The sequence below is a fragment of the Mercenaria mercenaria genome, unplaced genomic scaffold (assembly GCF_021730395.1).
Source record: "Mercenaria mercenaria strain notata unplaced genomic scaffold, MADL_Memer_1 contig_1995, whole genome shotgun sequence".
NCBI lineage: Eukaryota > Metazoa > Mollusca > Bivalvia > Venerida > Veneridae > Mercenaria > Mercenaria mercenaria.
In genome coordinates, this window is record NW_026460020.1 from 28,673 (window position 1) to 52,306 (window position 23,634).

A 23,634-nucleotide genomic window follows, 5' to 3' on the forward strand; every position below is an offset into this window, starting at 1 on the left:
TGGTAAAGTTATTTCCAATTTTATACTTAATTTTTGTCAGGTTGTAACATTCAGCAGGGGGATTTATTGTGAATTTACAATGCAGGGTTAGTGAAAAGCAGAACAACTATAACTATTATCCGCAGGTTATATAGCTCTTAGGCCTAAAAAAAATTCTTTGTTTCCGGTAACTTGCTAAAAATAATTAGGGTAGGTAGGTCGGAATTTTTTTTTTATCTTTTTTTATTTTTTTTTTTATTAAGGGAGACTTTTTGGAAATTATTTTTGTGTCGAAAAATGAATGTAAAAATTAGAGGGTAATGCCATCAGAGCATCAGTAAGTTGATTTCTAACATCACTGGACATGTTTAAAGCATAAAAAGTGCATGCAGTTTTGCAACTTTTTATTAAAAAGTTGAAAAAAAATTCTCCAAGGCCATAAAAACATTTAGGGTCGGGCCAAAAAATTAGGGTAGGTCGGGATACCGGAAACAAACATTTTTTTTTTACCTTATTGTTGTGCTATCTATACTTGTCGTAGGCGCTGGTGTGTTTGTTTCTTTAGGGATTTACAAAGGAATGCGCGGAATACTTAAAACATACGTTTCCATTACTAAATATATTTTCAGTTTGTTTCGTATTATTTAATTTTTCTGTGTCACTTCAGTAAAACAATATTATGAACGTATTTCTTTATTTGTAAATTCAAATCGACAGTGCACTATAAAGTGTCATTAAAACCTTTTGTAGAACATGTTTAACAGACGTGTAAATGAACCGATTGCATAAAAGTGTTCTTTAAAACTTGTTCAAATCTAATTCATGTAAACGGTTTTAATATCGTTGGAAAATAAGTTTTTAGTTAATGCGAAGCCTAAGAAATTGGTCTGATCTCTGCGGGGAATATTCAGTAACTTTTGGTAACATAAGTGTACTTACACTGTTTAGGTAAATCTCTCGTGCATGTGGTGTCTACTTATAAAAGTTTGAAAATTTACTGTTGCTGTTGTTTTTATTGCAGTTGTGACGCCTTCATATAATTGAGAAAATCCCTCAGAAAGATTTCATAAATGCGACAAACACTATGTCAGAATCTACAAATGATGCGGCACTTAAAAACGGTAACAGCTCCATTTTCATGTTTTTCTTTTGATTTCAGCACTTTCAAAAATACTAATTCCATGTTCAAAACTACAAAAACAACTTTCTCATGAATTAGGCGATTTACCCTAAGTGTACGATACCAAAACAAGTAAACTTCCCATGCAATACAGAGTCAGATATCAAATAAAACCCTCAAAGGGATTAGGTATAAAAAGATTCTGCTATACTATATTAGAAACATTAATCCCAAATACAACCTTGACCTTCCTAAGGTTACCGTTTGAATAAGTAACAATATACAATTATTTCAATACACATGTACCATACTGTGTAACAAAGTTATACACCGGACACACATTGTTTCTAATAGTACGACCTTCATGCTCAAGCAAGAGTGCTGGCTTGCATGTCCAAGTTCATTTGCTGTTACAGTAGTAAACATTTATGAAACATATCTCAAAATCTGTCGACAAGGAATGATAAAATAAAAACGTGGGTAACCACAGGCCACCCAACACGACATAAATGAAATAAAGTCATACTCCGGACAAGAAATTTTGCTTAATAAACCTATGGAATAACGTGAATATACGTGACGTTACGCTCATTGTTAGCGTACATTAGCGTAACCTATTTAACCGTTTTGACGTTACAGTGATTACTTGGGGTGTTTGGGCTACAGTTTTCATACATCATGTCGTTCCGATAGTGGAGAAAGAGCGTATCGGTGAATTATTCATTTTAATTTAATCTTAATCTTAATTGAAATCAAATTAGTTATAAGACAGTGAAATATATTGCAATGTCCGAATACAATTGTAACACGTATACATTATTTAGCTTTCAAACGTAACGTCGACGTTACATTAATTTCACTGCTGTGACATTTCGGCTAGATTTTGCAATTTTCATGTGGTAAATTCAGTTTATATTCAACGTAAGACTTATGCACATCAATTTGCAGACAATTGTATGTACTTTCAGACTGTAGCCGCAGTTTTATAAACAAATACTTATTTCTTTATTTTTTTTCGGCACGTATCAACTTCGTAATTTTGTTTTTTGCATTTTTGACACGTGTGACATCGCGGCTAGATTAAAGTATACATATATTAAACGCCAAAATCAAAGTCAAAATAGGACAAAAACTTACTAATTCAAAAGTAGAATTTATGTACTTTTTTGTCGAAAGAAACATTATAGAAAGCATTCGATATTTAAAGAAAATACCTAAGTTTTAACAAATCCGGTCGCGGGAAGAAATGAAATCTTACGTTTTTAGTTGGGTCTGTCTTTCGCTTCCGGTTTGTTACAGGAAGTCTTGAACTGCAAATGATTGAAACGACGTCAAATATAGTTGACGTCACGTCACCGAGTCTTCTTATTTGGCAGAAAGGAATAATTGTATGAAGTTACCAAGCCGTTAAATAAGGCGCATTGGTAAATTCTGTTACATCTTACATGTTACATCTTTTTCTGATGTTTTCTATGATTCTCTGTCGAATTAAAGTTATACTAATTATTTAACGTAAATGCGATCATATTTACTAGCAGGGCGATTGTTTTGTCTTTCTGATGATATAAGAATATAAACAACCGTTTTTCTAAAACGAATTTCATGAAATATTTAATTGTAAGAAATTTAAAAATTCCCGATGTTCGCCAACAACGTACGCAACGTCACGTGTATTTGAAAATTGGTCCATGCAATGTAGAAATTACCAGTCCGACACAAAATACTCATAAAGCCGTATGTAACAGATTTTGTATCCTACATGTGATAAGCTACCTTTGTGTGTGGAACTCACACATACATGTTTTACTGGTAACACTTGTTTCATGTTTTATACTTGAAATCGGTCCATGCATGTTGAAACTCAGCCTGTACAAGACACTGCGAGAGGACGAAAGAACGGGCAAAAAGCACAGGCAGTTTAAACAGATAAAAAATATACATGGAGAAGAGGCACGTTGGGGCATATATTTTTTAACTTGCATACACCTGTTTCTCGATAGCAAACAGCTGACTTGAACAACGTATGCATGCAGATCTAGCGGCCGTTTTCGTCATGTTTTCGTCATGTTTTTTCACCTATACCTGTTTAACGGCTAATATATTTTTTTCACAAAGAATGTAGAACCAAGAAATTTCACATGGGTACTCCAAAAGGACTACTCTGTTAAAAAGATGGTAAACGTTTTCACAGACTGTTCATAAACTTCGGATTTTGTTCGATTTTTTTCAAACTGAAGAAACTGCTTAGGAATTTCTAAAAACATAACGATTGTTTTCAGCCCAAAATTTGTAAATGTAAGCCATGGCTATTCCTTAACGTAATTGTCGAGTTAATTTGCAGGAATTGGCTTCATATCAATAGAAATAAATGAAAAACTTTACCGACCGATTTGCAGCGGGTTAACTTTTCTAGCGGAGTTTTTTGTCCAGCGGGCGCCAGGATAACCGGTTATCCGGTGACAGTGGACAAGTTGGTGTTGAGAAAAATGAATAAACGAAATGGTTAGCATGAGACTCATTATCCCATCATTGTTGCACTATTTGCACGAAAATGTCGTGACCTGGCATTACAATCACTGTGGTAATACGAACCAAATCGCAAGGTTTATACCCCAGTCACACATACAGCGCGGATAGCTACGGAGTATTCATTCGTATTAATCCGTACCAAAACGTGGTCAAAACATATTCAAAACTTATTCCAAACTTGCAAGTTTCTCCAACTTTTGAACTTGCACAAAAGTTTGAGCGAACCGTAGCCATTTGAGCGTGACTTTAGTCCAACTTGGCTGAAACTTATTCATCCGTAGTTAAACGTACTTAAACGTAGTTATCCGTGCTGTTACGTACCTCGCCGTAGCTGAACGTAGTTATCCGAGGCTGCTCGTACTTAAGCATAGTTCAACGTAGTTTACCGCAGACCCGTCCGTGCGCTGGGCAAGTTGCAAGTTGCAAGGCGCAGTAAAACGTAATTCAGCGTAGTACCTCGTACCTATCCGTACTTATTCGCGTCCTGTATTGTTTTGTTTGTTTCCTGTTATTCACCATTTTTCCCGTACTAAGACGTACTGCACCGTAGTTATACACCCACAGATTAATCCTATCCGCACCGTACCTCAACGCACGAACATATCCGTATGTGTGACTGTAGCTTTATGTAGGTCGCCACTTCCAGTTTTGATACATATTTAATATACGTAAATAGTCCGCAAGTAACAATATTTTAAATGTTTACATATATATTTTTTTTCATATTTCTGCAGCCAACATTACCACAACCTCAAATCCAAAGTAAGCCGAAATTTAAACAAGATATTTTGTAGTTTTGTATCAGCATATATGAACCATACCGTGGCAAAAAGCTTTATACAAAATAGTTTAGACAAATCAGTAAAATCTGTAAAAAGATCATTTGGAGGCAAAGAATGCAACCAAGCAGAACAATAGTAGACTCGGTGTGATTTAGTCTGTTCACGAGAGGTAATGAAATATGCAACACCTCTCACTCCCCGAAGCACCGGCTCAAGCAGAACTTTATAACACATTAATTGAATGAACTCCGTGATTCGAAAGGACCAGAAAATATAACAACACAGATTCCAAATACGTGCAGACTTTTACATACGCCACACGGCACTTAAAGGTCCATTACTAAAACCCGAACGAGTATTATATGAAAACCAGAGTTTGTAGCTGAGACTTCCTATTTACTGAAAATATGGCCCACTGCATCGGTTCTGACCAAATAGTCATGAATATGTTCAAGAATAACTAACAAATAAACAAAAAATGTTGCCTATGTCAAACCGAAAGTATGCTTTCCGACTGCTTACGAACCCGTCGAGCATATTCGGACTTTTTCGGAAGAATCCTCCGAAACGAGGCTATTGGCCGGTTGCAGGACAGATAGTCCGATAACTCGCGGACCAATGCTGAGCGGCGGTTTGCGTTATCTACCTATAATCTCCAGATTATCCCGGAGTCAAATGGGTTGCGCATGAAAATTTCAAGTCTTACTCAGTTGAGTAATGGATGATAGGCGAAGTATAGGATAGACACCGAGTGCCGTTGTCTACGGGATATATACAACGAGCAAAGCGAGTTGTATATATCCCGTAGACAACGGCACGAGTTGTCTATCCGACTTAGACCACGTGACATAAAAACTGCAATTATTGAAAACTCTCCCAGGCGTTCAATAGAAATTAGGATTAACGTGTTTTTATAAAAGTGATATCATCTTTGTACCGTTAGCGCTTAATTGTCATTAGGGCATATGAAATAATGCAGGTTATTTGTATAAATTCAGTTTTACTCAAATACCGGATTTACTAAGATTTAACGTTCATTAACACTTTGAGTCATTTGCAATCACAAAATTAATGCTAAACAGTTAAGTATGGATTTCTCAAAAATAGTTAAAATTGGACTGCATGCTGAACAATTGGTTTTTGTGAGGAGTTTGCATGTTGGCGAAACACGATGACAGATACGTTGATTCAAGAAGATAGACAGGTTATTTATTTTTTTAGTTAGTTAGTTATTTTTTTTATTTGTTTACTTTGTTTATCAGGATATAGTTAGTGGGTAGATGCTCGTAGGACTAGGAATACCTTTTACTATATCGTGCCCTTCTTGTAAGAATGATGTAGTTGTTTTACTTTCTAACTGGGCCAAGTTGTTCGAAACTTTAACGGGCTGTAATTTAGTTTAGTTTAGTTTAGTTTAGTTTAGTTTAGTTTAATTTATACTAATTTGTTTTAGCTCGATTGTGATGAAAGCTTTAACTGTTTAAGCTTATTGTAACCACTCTCGAGTCCGTTTCCTATGAAAACTAGTACTGGGGTCATATGAGAAGTCATGGTCGTGACCCCAATGATGCTCGAACCCACGACCACTGCATTAAGCTGTTAAACTAACCGCCTGTTAAATTTCTATTCAAGAAACTAGTCTTAGTGGGTGGGAAACACTAGTATGATATTTTAAATTTACTGTAAAGATGATTTAGTGTTTATAATCCTTAACAAGTACATTTGATTTTCTAAGTTTTCTTAACTGTCGAAATCTACTGATAAAGTTAATCGACCGTTAAGTCAATCGCCTGTTAAAGTTTCGAAGAACTGGATCCAGTTGTTTGCAAATGTAAGGATCGTGCTGACATGTCTTTTTTATAACAAGTGAACATAAAAAGTTACAACTGTTGGAAACATTTCAGTGAATGTGTAAATTACGCTTTTACCCAGTTGGTTCTACACTACAAATATGTAGTTTATTGTAATTCAGTTTTATTGATATCTAATAACATGGGGTCATTTTCACGATATTAATATTTAGACGTTGTCAACTGAATTTACCTCCAAGTCAGTCTTATTTTTTATCCCATTGATAACTGGTGAGAATATCGCAAGGTCATTTAACTCCGGCGTTCGCCTGTATTGTTAGATGGTAAATTGACACGAAATTCACGCGTTTTTTTGCCCAAGTTTCCCGCGATATATATACAACGCTACTGTTGTATATGAAATATAGACGGGTACAAGTCTGCTTTGCGATTGGCTATTTACGGATTATCGTGGTCTAATCATGTTTATTTAAGCATTCACATGAATAGTGGATGTATGTGTATAGTGGACGCAACTTGACCCCGATGGTTGACCTTTGTATTATAATACATAAGGAGGCACAACATATTATTGAATAGGAGTGTACGTAAAACACGAGCTGCACGAGGAAAAGGAAATATAAATTTATGTAAATATAAATTAGTGTATTGGAAAGTTTTGACTGATCAAATGCAAGTATATATACTTTGATACTGCAATGTATACAAACTAGTTCAATGTAAATATACACGGCTACCCTAAGCACCCTTGATTACTATAATGAAATAATCGATATGAATAATCAGCCTAAGGTCAACCATCGCGGTCAAGTTGCGACTACTATATAGTGGACGCAACTTGACCCCGATGGTTGACCTTTGTATTATATAATACATAATGAGGCACAACCTATTATTGAAAAGGAGTGTACGTAAAACACGAGCTGCATGAGAAAGTGGAAATATGAATTTGTGTAATTATAAATTAGTGTATTGGAAAGTTTTAACTGATCAAATGTAAGTATACATACTTTGATACTGCACTGTAAACAAACTAATTTCATATAAATATACATGGCTACCCTAATCACCCTTTATTTCTACAATGAAATAAGCGATATGAATAATCAGCCGAAGGTCAACCATCGCGGTCAAGTTGCGACTACTATATACACGGTATAGCATTATAAAATTAATAGTAATAATAATACTAACTTTATTTTCTGAAGGTAACATTAATTATAACTTACATACTTAGTGTACAAATACAAATATTATACAACTTATTTCCAGTAAGGCATTCAATTAAAATTCATATACATTTACACATCTACACAAACATACAGTCAATTTATAATTATACATTTATACAAAAATGCACATATCAGAATTATTTAAGTTTTCTCCGACAAACAGGCCTCAAATTATAAAAGTCTTATATAAACATGCCATGCACAAGTTATAAGTACAAACAAACTTCAATTTTCTTCGTATGTTGGTCAATGTTTGGGTCGCTCGAAACCATGGATAACTCGAGCATTTTGCTCATCCCCTTGCGACCTCGAGCGAGCGGTGTTTCACTGTATAACAATAACTTTTTTTTTTTTTGTGAAGCAGAGCTTCTTTCATTCATATAAGTTATTTATACATACATACATGCAACAATGATACACAAGTCAAATACAGTTTCATTGACATAAATGAAAATAAATATGTATTTTCTAGATATCAACTTAGATGTTGTCACAAATCTTATTGAAAAAAGTTATATTAACATTTTTGAACTTATAATAATGATGCATGCTTTCGAATTCTGATCTAAAAACTTTATATATATCATATTCTATCGTCCAGTTTTCACTATCAAAATACGATTTATAAATGCTAAACCCAACTATGGTTAAAAATATGTTAATATAAAAATAATTAGGTTCAGAAAGTTTGTATCCGAAAATTAAACTTTTTATGTTGCGCATATTTCTTTCAATTCCACACTTATAAAGCAGATTTTGTATTTTTGTCCAGAATATATCTACTGTTGTACATTTAATGAAAAGATGTTCGTAATCTTCTAGGACTCTATATTTAACGCACAGAGGAGTTTCAGAAATTTTCCAGGAGTATCGTACGTCTCCGCTTGTAAATATTTTATTTATAACTCTAAATTTAAATTGTTTATGTCGGTTATCTGGAATTCTTTTTATAAATTGATATACACTGTCCCATTCTATTTCTTCGTTTATTTTAGTTGACCAGTACTTATGAGTAATCGGTTTTGTAGATATTGTTTTGACTAATATTTGGTAAATTTCTTTGGTATCAAGCGTTTCTAAAGATTTTCCTTTAACTTTTAAAATTCTATCAGTTTTTACTTTTGTTTTAGTCGAATTTTCAGATTTGAGCTTTTGCTTCCATGATTTTGGTATAGCCTGAAAAATCTGATTCAATTCAGCTAAACAGTTTCTTTTGTTTGTCAGCTTATTCAGTATAATAGTTTGATCAATTTCTCCTTTTGTGTTTATTATATCATTCACGAATAAAATATTTGAGTTAATCCAACTTTCAAAAAATAAACATTTATTATTTATGTGTATGAAACTGTTACCCCATAACATTTGTCTTCTTATCCAAACGAATGTCTTTATTTCAGGATGTTTTTCTAAGTTTTTTACCTTCAGCCAGAGTTCTATTAAGTTTTTATAAAAATCTGAAATATTGTTTAGTTGAATACTTTTCACACTATTCAAATTACATTGAAAAATTAGAAAGTCTTTTCCAATATTTTCTAAGTAGTAATTTGGAATGATTTTCCAACTTGCATTATTATCATCTGTCAGCGCTTTGACCCAAGTATAACAATAACTATTTAAAAAAAATTACCATGCGTCACAAAGATTAATTCACGACAATTAAGATGTGCAAAATGTCTGTCCCATGAAATAATATACATGTTCCAGATTTGGATAATAAGATAATACACTTATAATTATTATTGTTAACCAAATTATTCAACATTCACGCTCATTTGGAAACAAACGAACCGCGCCATGAGAAAACCATTATTGTGGCTTTGCGACGAGTATTGACCCAGACCAGCCAGCGCATCCACGCAGTCTGGTAAGGATCCGTGCTATCGCTAACGGTTTCTCTAATTGCAAAAGACTTTGAAAGCGAACAGCATGGGTCCTGACCAGACTGCGCGGATCCAAACTTGTCGTGGTTTTCTCATGGCGCGGCTCATTAATAACATTAATTCAACAAAATTCTTGTTAATACAAGTAACTGAAGATGCCTAGGCAAAAGGTGTTTTATTTTCTCCTTATGAGAAAGAAGTTTTTATAGAGCTTGTAGAGAACATTAAGATCATAGAAAGCAAAAATATTGTTTCAGAAGGAGTGGGCTTTGACGGAAATAGTAACATCATTGTTATAATATTACTATATATTAACTCTATAAAGTTCCTCAAAGATATCCAGGTAATCAAACACATACATACTTTAATTTACCTCATGTACAATTGAAAACAAACCTGTATATAAATTGAAATATGCTTTGACTCGGCGATAAACCTACTAACAACCAGGTTTGTACAAGAAGTGTCCACTGAGAAATCATTACCGTCTTGCAACCCAGCCATATCTTGGACAAGAATTGTAACGGTTACCCAAGAAGGCGTTTCATGCAACCCGTTTGATCGGCGGATCACAATAACTATCGCTTAACTCTAGCTTATAGTTGTCTTGCAACCGGCCATATAATTTATAAATAGATGCAAAATATATCATATGCCCAAACGATAACGTGATTTTTACAAACTTAGCACATGGAATTCAACAATTTTGTAACTCACAAAAACTTCATGATAATCATTCTTATAATACAGGTAATGATACAGCTATACTACAAGATTCAGACCCTTCCCGAATAAAAGTGTTTTTACAACTTCGTCTGTAAACTTTTTCAGTAAATCTCTTTTTAGTATAATTTTAAAATATAAATGAGTAAATGTCTTACACTGCAGAAACGAAGTATGATTGAAATTTACCTAAATACACTTATTTATGTACACATGGCTACATTAATTTAATAAGATTTTAGACATTAAACACATTGTCTTGGCTTAATACATGTCACTGTCAATTTTAAATTTAAATTTTGTACATCTCATATTTTTCGTGCAAGTCGTGCATAATTACCATCATGGAAATACAGTTATTTTGTTGCGCGTCTTAAATGGATATTCGTTTGAAACAATTTTAAAATCACGTGATCCCGAAGAATTTCCGACCGAAAAGCGATAAACACGAAAGTAGGACAAAATGACCCCCCAGGTCAGTCTAAGAAAATACAGAAACAATCATTTGTTTCTCTGTACATGTGTTGATTTCAAGGGAATATTGCACGGCTATCGTAATGTTTAGTACTATATTTCAAAATGTGTAGTCTTTTTTCGATTGAATCGATCCAATGTTAACAATGAGGAAATTTCCTTACTGCAGACCGAACAAAAGTAGTGCCATAGGTACAAACAAGTAGTTCCATACCGTACATTTATTTAAGCATCAAACTATATTATTTTGCCACGACGGTATTTTCAGCTGTTGAATGTCAAAATTTTAACGTATTTTTCAATCAGTGTAATATACATTTCTGTAATTGTTTCATGACTGCAGTAAACATAATGCGCGAAAACTAGGTCACCGAACAAACGCCGAAGATATAAATAGATTCATTGGCTATTTTGGATTCTGGCTAATACATTTACGATTATAGTAGCATAGCATCGCTAGACACGGGAACTTTTGAGTTGTAAATATTTGTAAATGAGTAATATAAGGTTCGATTTTATAGATGTTTTGTTTTGTTTTTTTTTCTTGGTAATTCATTTTGTTAGTAGCGTTTAAATACAACTGTACATGTAGGCCTATTCCATCAAAATGTTGATACAGTAATGAAATGATGGCACTAGGAACATTACACGTTATTTTTAAATCAAATGTTCACTTTGAACAGCAAGTTATACTTTACTTTTGATTATTCTCCGCGCCTAACTTATAGATGTGTCACTCAGTTCGCATGCCTATATCGGATAGACAGCAGTCGGAATATTGGCGGGTAGGCGCTATATCTGTCCGATATAAAATTATGACCCACACAAGTTTTCCTAACGATTAGGCCTAGTGTTATGTGTGTAACATATGATCAAAAAACCCTCAGTCAGTACCTAGCCATTCATATGTGTTAAACACATAAAAAACAACAAAGGTCAGATGTCGTTTACTTTTAAAGAAATGCAACGGGCATGCCGATTTCAACGTTGATGATTTTCTTTTGTCAATAACAGTGAACTGCGTAAAAGACGGAGTATCACCAGTGACGGACCTGATATATATTGGACCTAGACATGATATCGGTCCGACTTAAAACCAGTCAGCAAAAATATAATGGTCTGATATCATTTTACGATATTTCAGATATGGACTGGATTAGATAACACTTTTACAAAGTGTTGAAACGTTTCAGAACGGAACGGAAATTATTTTAGGGACTATATCTTCCGCTGGCTTTACAGACCTTCATTTTGGAAATCTTTATAGAAATGTTGTTTTATTTTTTAAACATATATTACGTACTAGTAAATCAAACAATAATTTGTTTCTAAATGCTTAAAAGCATCAAGTTCAGTTAAACGGTCAGAAGTTACTTCATGAATGCAATTACTAATAATGATGGCGGGTTATGGTTTTATCGGTCACGCAAAAGATTGCAAAGGGCTCTGTCTTACCTTACTTGCAGTATTTACTTTATATGTACACAGAGTATAGCTTACGGATAACTGATCAGAGGCTAATAAATTATATATTTCGAGAAATCTGACGAGGAGTATGTATTAAACAGTCGTATTTTACATGCGGAGAAAGCTATATTTATAGGGAATCTATGGAAGGCCGGTGCGCAATCAAATGCCAAATGCCGAATAGTTAATGTTAAATGCCAATAACTTAATGCAAAATTACAGTTACTTATTGCTAAATGACAGTTATTTTATGCTTAATGCTTCCTCCCAAATGCTTTATGTCATATAATTAATGCTGAATTCCTAATACTAAATGTCAATTGATAAATAATAAATGCTAATTGTCAAAATCTTGTACAATCTGTGTTGTTCAGAGACAATCGATCCTGCAGTACTTTCAGTCCTTTGATTTAAGATTTATGTCTATTCATTTGTCTTTATTTTGCACCTTTAAAGATTGCTATTGTGATAGTTAAAACCATCTGTAAAAAGATCCTTTGGAAGCATAGAGTGCAACCAAGCAGGATAATAGCAGACGCGGTTTGATCAAAGTTTACACAATATGAAAACAATAACGAAATGCCCTAAATCAATATGCTGATAAATTCAAGAATATATCGTTACATTCGTTTTAATTTCAAATTAAAAATCTTCATTTTGACAAAATACTACCGAAAACACAAAATGGTAATAACTCTTTCCCTATCGAAATCACCTTTTTCGCTGAGTATCAGATTGAATGTCCCTTTCAAAGCATGCAGATGCTGTACAAAACTGAATATTCATCTGATAAGGGTTTGTCAATTTTGCTTACGAGAACAAACAATTAATCAAAATACTTGTTATGCTGTCAAACCTCAAGTGAATAATTGTCAGTTAACAATCACATATTTATTAATATATCACAGTGTACGTTTGTTATTTACCCGATTAATATTATTTTAACGCATGCTTTAGCATCTGCACATAATTTATCACTATCATGTTGGATGTTGTGCAATTTTTCCTGGTTTCTTTATACTTATGTATAGTATAAAAGTATGGTGGCTGATTAGGACATTACGTTATGTCGTCCTGGTGCGCGTGTCACACGGCATAACGACACTTCGTAAGTTTTCATTGTCTTTTTAACGCGCGCAACAACACGACAGAACGACACATTTCATTTCGTGCGTATGAGCCAAAACGACACACAAATCTTTCAAAATGTGATTATGACGCTTTCGCGTGTGCACCAGGGCGCCTTATGGATGAAATATCTATTGTAAGGTAAAGGTTGTCACGTTAATATAATTTCTCCTACACCCATACAGTAATTGACAACTCACAGACTTGACAAGCCTATCCTGCGCCACGCTCACAAACCTTGAGCCTAGGAGAGGGGACTTTAACGAGGACGGTATCAAAATAACAGCAAACCCTGCCTCAAAGTATTCATTTGAAAGTGCCAATTCAACTATCATGTCACATTTTTATGCAGTCAGCCATGCATTGTAATTACGCATACCTGTTTAACATGCATATGCCATATAATAATCAACTAAGTTATCAAGCAATTTAAGGTATTGGACCCCTAATAGTAATGTTTTAAAAATGGCATTTGCTTGGTATATTCTTAAAGTTGACCATGTTTCACACTGTGTTGCAAATTTTAAATAACTTTCACAGTGCCGTTTTTTGTAAATTTTGTATAATATATGGTATTTCCTCACGCTCAAGAAGAGACAAAATTCAATGTGATGGCCACTATCTAAAACGCTTGCAGAGAATTCATTACAGCATTAATTTTGATAAAAGAAACATCAAACTATTGTTAAACAATTATAAAACACAAAATAAAACTTTAAAAATCATTTTTGTCTAGGGTGCCTCAAGTAAACAGATTTAATGAGACAGAATTCTAACTCCAACATTGAAAAATTAAGGTCGAATCCGGTGGGTCTGTTTTGAATTTTGCTCACTTCATTCAAAAATAACCTTGGGGCAATAGCAAAACCTACCTGCATTTCTTCCACAACATGTAATCTAACGAATGAACGCAAAATAGAGAACTTTAACCGCACGTAACTCGGTACTTTTAAAGATGTCTAACTCTATCCCTCCTGATTCAGAGATAAATTCACATTAAACAGCAAACAATCGCTTATAAAATGAAAATTTTCCACTTTTGTACAATTCATCCATAATTAGTCTTGAAAGAAGTAAAAACTTACTAGAAAAAAAGGAAAACATGGAAAAAATTTTGGTCCCAGTGGGGTTTGAACCGACCAGCCGCAACCCCCCCCCCCCCCCCCCCCACGAAAATTGCAGTCAAAGTAGGTTTATGGTAGGAATTGAATACTCTTCAAAAAGGAGATACTCTATTATGGGTCCAATACCTTAAGAACAAATTCGATTCGGTTAAATCGGAACGGAAAACAGTTTGCTTTAATTTTTTTTTGTGTGTGATTTCTGACATGAGGGGTCATCTGTTAATTATTCGATCCACTCTATTATCAGACTTTTTTTTTTACAAGAGACGCATTTAAATTCGATTTGTGTTATGAAATACACGTAGATAGATATAGAGCATATTCGTTGTATAAACTACCCACATTGTATAAAATGTTAAAACAATTCACAAACAGGAAGCTATTTTGTTTGATAAAGACGTATGTCCTTTTGTAAGGACGAACGATAAACAATAATAGTGATCAAAATGATTGGGACGTTTATTTGTTTCAAATGTATTTTAATATATTTCCATTTAACAGCAGGTAATCAAAACAATTACTTATCTGATTAGCATGGTTAGTAATTTACGATTGTATACTATTATAATGCGTCATAAAATGGTTAATGTAATAGTATTATATTAGACTTTTCAATACATCAATGGCTTTCGCAAAATCGTCAAAAGATCTTTAAGCGACTAATGTATATAGAAATAAATTTATATGAATCGTAACTGTTTAAATAATGTGTACTTGTAATAAAGACCTAATTGATTTTAACAATGATACAAAACACACCCTGGTACCGGCGCTCCCAAGTACAGGTGGCACTCGCACATACAGCGCTCGATTTTGGAGGAGCGGTGGTTTAAGAATTTCTTATTGTGTTTCCGGTAATTCAAAACTTTTCTTAAAATGAAAGATATCTGCGCCCTGATGAATAACTGGTAACTATGTTCTGTGAGTGTCACAACATTTCATCTTGAAATAAACAAAATACGGCGAGTTAAACGTTAACGTTTGACTCAAAAATGTCAAATGTCAAAAAACACGTAAAATACTCAGTAAATACTCCAAATGTATTAATGTTTGATACAGTATCGTATAGTCATGTCTTCCTACAATAACCAGTTCAAATTCCAAGACTTAATTTGTTATATTTAAAGAATGACTCGTGTTTAAAGATGGTATGGGGTTTCAAAACGGCACTCACATGGCACAGGTGTTAATTTTTTTGGCGATCAACAAGTACAGCTAGACATGTAGAGAAAAGTCTTCAGAAATGTAGACCTTGTTGTTGTCTACTCTCAGTGTGGTGCCTGTATGATCATAAATCTTTATACCGTTAAAAAACTGAATCTAGAAGTCGACCTTTTTATGCTAAAACTTACGGCGACAATATTTTAACATTATTTTTTATTAAAAAGCTTCTTGAAAACTGATAACTGCTAAAATTTGGTATGTCCTAGGATTTCGTTGAAAAATGAAAAACTTGCTTCAAAACATTCATAGGACTCAGTGGGATCAGTGGACGGTAAGGTTTGCAAGAAGATATGTGTGTGCTTGCGTGCGTTTGTGCGTGCGTATGCGTTTGGTTAAACGCCGTTACTAAACAATATTTCAGGTCATTCTCAACGTTTTTGAGTACCAGTATAATGCTATGAGCATCCTTATATATATATATATATAGAGAGAGAGAGAGAGAGAGAGAGAGAGAGAGAGAGAGCCAGTTCGATACTTTTTTTGTTGGGGTGTGGAATAAATGTTTGATTATAGAGTTAGTAAAACTCATTTATAACGGACTGACAAGTTTTCTATTCTTTTCTTTATTTTAATTTTAACAACTTACCATACGACTACATTGAATGTATTATAAATGTTGAACTTCTTACGAACAATATTTTACTTTTTTATTAGATATAAAATTCAGTAAACACTCGTAACAGAGAAATGGAAGATTTTTACGGTGACTGATTTATACCATTTCATCAATTCGCCACGCGACCCCGTCGAGCGAAAACACGAGAATTAAAAAAGTTAAACGCGGAGTGGTTAGCGAGCAAAAATTCAGACTTGTTATTGTAGGAAGATATGACTATACGATACTGTATCAAAAATTAATACATTTGGAGTATTTACGGAGTATTTTACGTGTTTTTTATTTTGACATTTGACATTTTTGAGTCAAACGTTCACGTTAAACTCGCCGTATTTTGTTTATTTCAAGATGAAATGTTGTGACACTCACAGAACATAGTCACCAGTTATTCATCAGGGCGCAGATATTATTCATTTTAAGAAAAGTTTTGAATTACCGGAGATACAATAAGAAATACTTAAACCACCGCTCCTCCAAAATCGCTTATCGAGTGCTGTATGTGCGAGTGCCACCTGTACTTGGGAGCGCCGGTACCAGGGTGTGCAAAAGTTTAATATTATTTCATATCTATATGCGCAGGTGTTTTCTTATCGGATTCATTCCATAAATGTAAGATAGGTTATCAACATATCGATTTAATACATAAAACATAAAGTCCTCCACTGTAATTTAGCAAACTTTAGGTACCATTTACTTAAACACAGACAAAACATTGCCGGTAACCAGTTGGTTTTTACTTAAAGATTAGTAAATACGTGTTTAGTACCGTTTAATGACAAAGCTAATTTACTCATAAATAAGGTGTCTGTATAAGCGAAGATTGCTGTGATTCAAATAAACGTATGTATACGGTCTGCACTGAAACAAGTACCACCTTGTGACCCTAATCAACATGCCGGTATACGGTCTGCACTGAAACAAGTACCGTCTTGTGACCCTAATCAACATGCCGGTATACGGTCTGCACTGAAACAAGTACCACCTTGTGACCCTAATCAACATGCCGGTATACGGTCTGCACTGAAACAAGTACCACCTTGTGACCCTAATCAACATGCCGGTATACGGTCTGCACTGAAACAAGTACCACCTTGTGACCCTAATCAACATGCCGGTATACGGTCTGCACTGAAACAAGTACCACCTTGTGACCCTAATCAACATGCCGGTATACGGTCTGCACTGAAACAAGTACCACCTTGTGACCCTAATCAACATGCCGGTAAACGGTCTGCACTGAAACAAGTACCACCTTGTGACCCTAATCAACATGCCGGTATACGGTCTATACTGAAACACGCTTTGTTTCATATACATATAAACGGTCTGCAGTAAAACAGACTAAGTTTCATATAACCATATACAATCTGCAATAAAACGCTCACACGTAAAGATTCATATGCAAGTAGAAGATCTGCAGTGAAACGGTCTGCAGTGAAACGCTCAGATAAACGTGTACGGTCTGCAGTGAAACGCTATGTTTCATGTAAACATACATGGTTTGTAGTGAAAAACTCTAAGATTCATTCAAACTTGACGGGCTGCAGTGAAACCGCCATATTTAATGTAAAGATATACGGTCTCTAGTCAAACACGAAATATTAACATTAACGTATATGATCTGCAATGAAACGTTATGTTTCACTTTAACTTATACATATACGTTTGTACAGCAACACACTAAGATTGATATTATCGTAAACGGTCTGAAGCGAAACACTATGATTTATTTAAACATAATACGGTCTACAGTGAAACATGCTGAAATTCTAGTAAACATATACGGTCTGCAAAGAAACGCTATGTTTCATATAAACATATACTATACGCTCTGCAGTAAAACATTCTGTAATTCATATAAATGTATTCGGCCTGCAGTATAACATGTCGTGATTCGTATTTTTTAAATTAACAAAACAGTTAATACCGCCGTTAGTTCTTTTGCCAAACGTACAATTTGGAAATTAAGTCTACTGTTAGAAAAATATGCTGCTGATAAGTAAATACGAGAGAAAAATTAAATTACGCTATCATATAAATTCACTCATTTTACGACTCTTTGAAAAAGTAACAAAATGCACTAAAATGCTTAGACTTTACAAACTAGCGAAAATAGTTATGTGGGGAAAAAGATGACAACAAAAACAAAATAATGGCGTTGTCATGTTCTAATCATAAAAGAACATTTAAAATGTGTGTGAAATTTAAACATTTCCTCAAAGAATCAAAGTCCTATTATTATAAATTGTTTATATGTATTTCCTAAAAACGCACCTTTAAGGTGTATACATGTATTTGAAAAAACTGGCATTGACAGTAAAATGAATAAAGTTATATTTTGCGTAATTCAATGTTATTGAGATTTTGATATGTTAATATTTTTAGATCGTTCTAACTGTCCCTTTAATATTTAAGACATGTACTTTAAGTAACTTTTAAACTCTTTGCAAAATGGCAAACGGCGGCTTAGCTCTTTGGTTCAGCACATAAACATGTATGCTGTGATTCTTATAAACCATATACGGCTTGCACTATCTGGTCATTAACAACCTGTGTCCATACATTCAATTTGTAATATACATAACGTAACACGTCATTGTGAATCAACAACTTTGTAAATAGATCGTTCTAACTGTCCCTTTAATATTTAAGACATGTACTTTCAGTAACTTTTAAACTCTTTGCAAAATGGCAAACGGCGGCTTAGCTCTTTGGTTCAGCACATAAACATGTATGCTGTGATTCTTATAAAACATATACGGCTTGCACTATCTGGTCATTAACAACCTGTGTCCATACATTCAGTTTGTAATATACATAACGTAACACGTCATTGTGAATCAACAACTTTGTAAACAACAGGACAATGTATTCAAATACAAATGGAAGATAGGTATATGTACATGTTTGTGTCATTTTTGGAAGAGCACAAAACTAAATTTCATACTTTTATTGCGGCTATAACGTACAAATTTTGCATCTATATAAAAAGTATAATTCAACGTTAATTATTTATTATGTACTTTTCGTTCATTTTAGTCCTTACCGTTTAATATCAGTGTAGGTGAAAAAAAATATTATAAAAATATGACTAAGATATAATTAAAACTAATTTGATTAAAGTAAATTATGGAGTAAAGTTTTAGGTCTATTTGACCCAGAGCAGGTAACAAATAAACATTGAAATATTTGTATTTTTCTATTTCAGCCCAATTATTTCAAAAGGAAACGTTGAAGAATATTACAGAATGCGATCTCAATGCAGGCATCAGATTAACCTGTGCTGGGGACGAGATTATTGCAATACATTCCGTACAATATGCCTACGATGTCCGTTGTGAAGGAACGTGTTGTAATACCTATACAAGTACGCACTGCTTTACTGATGCTGAAGATACAGACATTCAAGACATCCGCCGTGCTTGCTCAGGCAGGTCGTCCTGCAACGTACTTAACCTTCCAGATAAAGTATCCTTCTGCTTATTCGGTTTAAAGGACATTTCTTATGTATTTCTACAATACTTTTGCATACCAGGTAAGTACAAAACATATATTATATCAGAGAACTGTACCTTTTATGCAATGTATACTTTTGTTCTGAAAAACAATTTTTAAGTGTTATTTATGACAATGGGTAACATAAAAATAATTTCGTACAATTGTAGAGGCTTACGTGACAGTAGAAAAAGAGCTGATATGTTTTGTTTTCTGAAAGAGATGGGGGCTGATATATATTGTTTACAAGATTTGCACTTTACAGCTGATATGAATAAAACTTTGTATACAGAATGGAATGGAGAATGTTTCTTTAGCTTTGGCGAAACAAATTCTAGAGGTGTGGGCATTTTGTTTAAACGAAATATAGATTTCAATATTTATAATACATTGTATGATGTTGAAGGTAATTATGTTATACTAGACTTAAGTTTTGATTCAAAACGTTTCACCTTAATAAACATATATGGACCGAATGTTGATAAACCATCTTTTTATGAATACATTTTTCAGAGTATTGATAATATTGGAAATGATACATACATATGGTGTGGCGATTTTAATCTTGTTTTAAACACTGACCTAGATTATTACAATTATAGATCCTTAGATAATAATAAAAAAGCTAGAGAAGTTTTATTAAGAGCTGTAAACGAGAGACATTTATATGATCCCTTTAGAGAATTGAATGGTGTTATACGTAAATTTTCATGGAGAAGAACTAATCCTCTGCAACAGGCGAGACTAGATTTTTTTCTTGTTACAAAAGATTTTCTACCACATGTTAGAAATTGTACTATTGACATAAGCTATAGGTCTGATCACTCAGTAATTATTTTGTCTTTAAATTTTGAGGAAGTTACACACGGCAAAGGTCTTTGGAAGTTTAATAATTCACTACTATATGATATTAATTATCTTGAGTGTATAAATAAAAAAATAGAAGAAGTTAAATTACAGTACTGTTTACCAGTTTACAATTTATCTAATATTGGCGAAATAAGTAACGACTGTTTGCAATTTACAATACATGATCAGCTTTTTTTGAAAATTCTTTTAATGGAGATAAGAGGACAGACTATTTCATATTCAAGTTACAAAAGTAAGGGTCGTAAAACAAGGGAACATTATTTAATTTCCAAATAAAAGAACTTGAAGAAAATCTTTGTGAAAATAGTAAAGTGCTCCTGTCAACTTTTCAAACAGAATTACAAACTTTAAGACAAGAAAAAATGCAAGGATATTTTATTCGTTCTAGAGTTAAATGGATAGATGACGGAGAGAAACCGTCAAAATATTTTTGTAATTTAGAAAAAAACCATTATACCTCTAAAACTATACCTTTCTTGGAAAAAGATGACAAAACTGTTATATACAATCAACAAGAAATTTTGAAAGAAGCTGGAACCTTTTATAAAAAGTTATATGCTAAGAATGATAATATAACTGCGACAAATCTAGATGACTATCTAACCGGTGTAAATATACCTAAATTAAAAGATGCACAAGCAAATAGTTTAGAAGGTTTTCTTCCTTATACCGAGGTTTCTGAAACTTTAAAAAATATGAAAAATGATAAAAGTCCGGGGTCAGATGGATTTACTACAAATTTCTTTAAAGTTTTTTGGAAGCAAGTTGGACATTTTGTTGTAAGAGCTATTAACTATGCATTTATGAAAGGTGAATTGTCAACTACACAAAAACAAGGCATTATTATTTGTATACCTAAAGGAGATAAACCTAAACAGTACTTAAAAAACTGGAGACCTATAACTTTACTAAACACTGTTTATAAATTAGCTTCAGGATCTTTAGCAAAACGGTTAAAATCGGTACTAGATATTCTTATAAATACAGATCAAACGGGATTTATTAAAGGAAGGTTTATAGGCGAAAATACACGTCTAATATATGACATTATGCATTTTACTGAAAATAATAATATACCAGGTCTTTTAATGATGATTGATTTTGAGAAGGCGTTTGATACCTTATCGTTTGATTTTATTAATAACACTCTTGATTTCTTTAAGTTTGGTCCTATGTTCAGAAAATGGATTTCATTGTTTTATACAGATACGCAAACTTCCGTGCAGTTAAATGGTTTTCTGTCTGATTTCTTTAGGATTGAACGTGGTTGTCGTCAAGGAGACCCAATAAGCCCCTACATCTTTATATTATGCGCAGAGATCTTAGCACATAAAATTCGAAATAATAAAGACATAAAAGGTATTGTTATAGACGGCGTTGAATATAAAATAAGTCAGTTTGCTGATGATACCTCTATACTCCTTGATGGAACAGATAAATCATTAAACTCTACTTTAAACATTTTGAATGAATTCGCAAAATATTCAGGGTTAAAAGTTAATTTTGAAAAAACACATGTTGTTTGGATAGGATCTCTCAAGTATACTACAAGATCAATTAAAACAAAATGGAAATTGAATTGGAATACACATGCGTTTAAACTTCTTGGACTTACATTTCATATAGACTTAGAAAAAATGATTGAAATTAATTTCAAAGAGAAAATTGACAAAATAAAGAGCAGCATTTCATACTGGAAGAAACGACAACTTACTCCAATAGGTAAAATAACAGTAATAAAATCCCTTCTTTTACCGTTATTAACGCATCTTTTTACATCCTTACCAAATCCTTCAGCACAGATGTTGCAGCAAATTCATACCTTATTCTATGAATTTATTTGGCAAGGCCCACCAAAAATAAAAAGTTTAGTTTTAGTTAAAAGTTATGCCGAGGGTGGTCTTAAAATGGTTGATATTGTATCTTATATGAAAAGTTTAAAATTAACGTGGTTACGTAGAGTATTGACAGTTCAATCAAATAAATGTTATAGTCTAACAAATAATATTGTACATTTTGAAAAATTGTTTAATTTTGGAAAAGATTACGTTGATATATTAGTAAAACAAATTAAAAACCCTTTCTGGAAAGATGTTCTGTGCTCGTACTCTCATTTCATTGATGTTTTTCCAACTGACACAATAAATAAAATTATAGATTCGCCACTGTTTTATAATCATTTGATTCAAATCGATAAGAAACCTGTTTTCATGAAATATCTTTATCAAAGAGGAATAAGGTTCGTGAAAGATATAATGAATACAGATGGCAGTATAATTGATCGAGTAGAATTGGAAAGAAAAACTGGTATAAATATCAATTTCCTTGTATTTGCAGCAATTCGAAATATCTTAAATAAACTAATGAAAACGGTAAAATCAAATGAAAGCGATGCAAATATTGAATGTGAATTTCCTATTATACCACTGTATTTAAAACCTATCTTATCCTCTAAGAAAGGAACGAATCATATATACAATATTCTTGTTAGAAACAGAGACATTCCTACTTGTCATGATAAATGGATGAATATTTTTGAAATTCATAATTCAGAATGGGAAGAAATTCATGGCTGGGTTTTTAAAATTAGTAATGATTCCTACTTACAATGGCTGCAAACAAGAATTGTTCATCGAATTTTAGGAACAAATGTTCTGTTGTATAAAATGAAGATATCCACAACAGAATTATGTTCTTTTTGCAAACTAGAAAAAGAAACTTTGCTTCATTTGTTCTGGGAGTGTACTTATATACAATCATTACTTGGAGATATAACGAATATAATTAAACGCTTTGATGTAAAATTTTACGTAGATAATAAGTCTTTTATTTTAGGATATACTAAAAACCGAGAAGAAACTTTTAACATTTTGAGTCTGGAAATAAAAAGATATATTTTTTTGTGTAAAAGAAAAGAAACCATTCCATCGCTGCAAGGGTTAAGAAATAGTTTAAAGTTTGCCTCTTCAATTAATAGCGAAACAGATAAAGCTGGGAAAATTAAAGCTCACTGGTCACTTATACAAAAGCTAATTGGTCAATAATTGTAAATAGATATAATTTTTATAAATATCATTATAATGAATTGCGTTTCTGTACGTGAATATGGCTATTTATATATACTTATATATTTGTAGTATCTGTTTATCTTGTACTATGTGTTGAGGCCTCAGACCATAA